Source organism: Schistocerca nitens, chromosome 12, assembly GCF_023898315.1.
Source record: "Schistocerca nitens isolate TAMUIC-IGC-003100 chromosome 12, iqSchNite1.1, whole genome shotgun sequence".
NCBI classification, from domain to species: Eukaryota; Metazoa; Arthropoda; class Insecta; order Orthoptera; family Acrididae; genus Schistocerca; species Schistocerca nitens.
This window is the reverse complement of record NC_064625.1, coordinates 144,416,985-144,420,473: the sequence shown is the minus strand read 5'-3', so window position 1 is coordinate 144,420,473 and position 3,489 is coordinate 144,416,985.

The window sequence follows — 3,489 nt, the reverse complement described above, 5'->3', positions numbered from 1 at the left end:
ACTACCACAATCGTTTCTGCGATCCCTCCCTCTTTAGGGTGCTCCTGGTGAAAGACAGTCCCTTGGCGGTCGCCGGAAGTCGCTCAGGCAATTACAGAGCGTCGGCGAGGTCTACAGCGACAAAAGCGGCACCATTCCCTACAGCATCTGATAGTCTTTAAGCAGCTCCGTGCCCGTGTACGCCAGCTTATAGAACGATGGGAACACAAGTGTTGGAAGAGGTACATGTCGACCATTGGGTGTCATACGTCACCTTTCCAAGTCTGGACGAAGATCACATGTCTTTTCGGTTACCAGACCCCAACATGTGTCTCTGGCGTTACCATCAATGGCGTGTTATGTACCGACGCACTATGCTCGAGCCTCTGCGTTTGAGAACTACCCCCCCCCCCCAGCCTTTCGCACCCCCAAACAGCGGATGGAAGTCCTATTGTTCACTACATGCCACAATGGACCCTATAACGCCCCATTTACAGAGTGGGAGCTCCTCAGTGCCCTAGCACATTGCCACATTGCCTGGGCTGGATTGGATCCATAGTCAGGTGATCAAACATCTCTCATCTGACTACAAGCGACATCTCATCATCTTCAACCGGATCTGGTGCAATGGCGTCTTACCATCGCAATGGCGGAAGAGCACCATCGTTCTGGTGCTCAGACCCGGTAAAAACCCGCTCGATGTGGATAGTAATCGGCCCATCAGCCTCACCAAAGTTGTTTGTAAGCTGCTGGAACGTATGGTGTGTTGGCGGTTGGGTTGGGCCCTGGGTTCACATAGCCTACTGGCTCCATGTCGGGGCGACTTCTGCCAGGATTTCTCTACCACTGATAATCTTCTGGCCCTCGAGTCTGCCATCTGAACAGCCTTTTCCAGACGCCAACACTTGGTTGCCGTCTTTTTTTATTTACGAAAAGCGTAGACCTGGTGACATCATATGGGTGGGGTCTCCGAGGCCGGCTCTGCACTGGCCACGGTTGGGTGACCCACGGTTAGCTCTTGAGCCGTGAAAAGCCGCCTGAGTGTCGATGCGGCGCCCGGTTGACAGTGCCCAATATTCTGGTGGACTGTCCCACTTTGTTAGTTTTATGTTTTATGCGTGAGGGTGGGTTTTATCATTTGATCTAAGTTTTAGCGCAAGTCCTTTGTCCCTCTGTGTCCTCCACCCTAGTGCTTCTAGGGTGGAGATTTTAATGTGTTGCAGAGTGGCTGGCTGCCTGCTTTTTTATTCTCATGGTCAGCCAGCCATGGTTATCTGCTTTGTTGTTTTAAACTCTTTATCCCGTTTCTTGCGTTCCTGTGGTTTTCTTGTCCATTTGTCCATTTACATGTTTGTTGCCGTTCATCGTTCTTGTGAGTTTTTTCTTTCATTCCGTTTTCAGTTGTCAGTCTCGTTTGTTTTATTCTCACAATTCTGGCCTTGTGTTATTTTTAATCCAATCAACCAACCGTCTTAGGTTGTTTGCAGATGACGCTGCCGTTTATCGACTAATAAAGTCATGATAAGATCAAAACAAACTGCAAAACGATTTAGAAAAGATATCTGAATGGTGCGAAAAGTGGCCGTTGACCCTAAATAACAAAAATTGTAAGAACATCCACATGAGTGCTAAAAGGAATCCTTTAAACTTTGGTTTCACGATAAATCAGTCTAATCTAAAGGCCGTAAATTCAACTAAATGCCTAGGAATTACAACGACGAACAACTTAAATTGGAAGGAACACACAGAAAATGTTGTGGGGAGGGCTAACCAAAGACTGCATTTTGTTGGCAGGACACATAGAAAATGTAACAGATGAACTAAGGAGACTACTGCCTACAATACGCTTATCCGTCCTCTTTTTGGAATACTGCTGTGTAGAGTGGGATACTTACGAGACAGGATCGACGGAGTGCATCGAGAAAGCTCGAAGAAGGACAGAGTGTTTTGTATTATCGCGAAATAGGGGAGAGAGTGTCACTGAAATGATACAGTATTTGAGACGGACATCATTAAAAGAAAGGCGTTTCTCGTTGCGGAGTAATCTTCTCACGAAATTCCAATCACCAACTTTCTCCTTCGAATGCGAAAACATTTTGTTGGCGCCGTACTCTCGTACATAGGGAGAAACGTTCACCATGATAAAGTAAGAGAAAGTACGGAAATATATAGATGTTCGTTCTTTCCGCTGCGCTATACGAGGTTGGAATAATAGAGAATTGTGAAGGTGGCTCGATGAACCCTCTGCCAGGCTCTTAAATGTGATTTGCAAGGTATCCGTGTAGATGTAGATTTCCGTTCCATTCGAATAATTCCCTCGTGGTGCGTCGTTTTGTTTCTTTTCTTTCTGTTCGTTTTAGAGTATGTTTTATTGCCATTATCTCCTTTATACGCAGTTCAATAAAATCCTGGAAGTGCTTGGCATATAGCGCTGCGGATATCACAAACTTCCTGAGATAGAGCACTTCCTGAAAATCAAAACAGTCACTAACATAAAGGTTGACGGTCGGTAATAACCAGAGTATTTTTCATGTTATTTTGGTCGTCAGTAATTAATATTTCGCTTTTAAAATTTCTCTTCATTTATAATGAGAATCCTGCGGAAAACAACACAGCTACAGGGGATGACGACATACCAGTGGACTTGCTTAAAGAAATCGGAAATGAAAGTTGGAAAGTTCTGACACAGCTCATAAACAAAATCTATGAAACTGGAGAATGGCCTGAAGACTTTTTGGACGTCACAATGGTTACTCTTGAGAAGAAAAAGCAAGCCAAGAAGTGTAGTGATTATAGAACAATTAGTCTGATATCGCATGTGGCAAAGATCATTGCAAGAATACTAAATAGACGGTTGGAAAACAAAATTGAAGAAGTGATGGGAGAAGACCAGTTTGGCTTCAGGAAAGGAAAAGGGACCAGAGACGCCATGGGCTGATGAGGATATCGTCAGAGAGAGTTTTGGCCGTTAACGAAGAAGTTTGCGCTTGTTTTATAGACTGGCAGAAGGCCTTCGACAGAGTCACTTGGAATATATTGATGAACATCCTTAAGGAAATAGGAATCAACTGGAGAGATCGGAGACTTGTAAGGAACTTGTACCTGGGGCAAAGGGTAAAGGTACGACTGAACTATGGAGAAACGAACAGTGTGAAAATAGGAAGAGGAGCGAGACAAGCATGTTGTCTGTCGCCAAGTCTCTTCAAACTGTGTCGAGAAATGCTGGCGAGAGAAGCGCTGAAAGGATGCGGAAACTTCAAAGTAGGAGGACGTCTCATCAACACCATCAAGTATGCAGACGACCTGGTAGTGCTCGCCAAGAATCAGAGACAGCTGCAACACATGATTAAAAATTTGGTGGAAACGGGAATAAAATACGGCATGAAAATCAACATCGAAAAATCAAAAGCGATGCGCATATCAAAACGTGAGAAACACTTGAAGATAACTGTTGACAATCGAACTGAAAATGTGAATCATTTCAAGTACCTGGTAAGTTTTATCACAAAG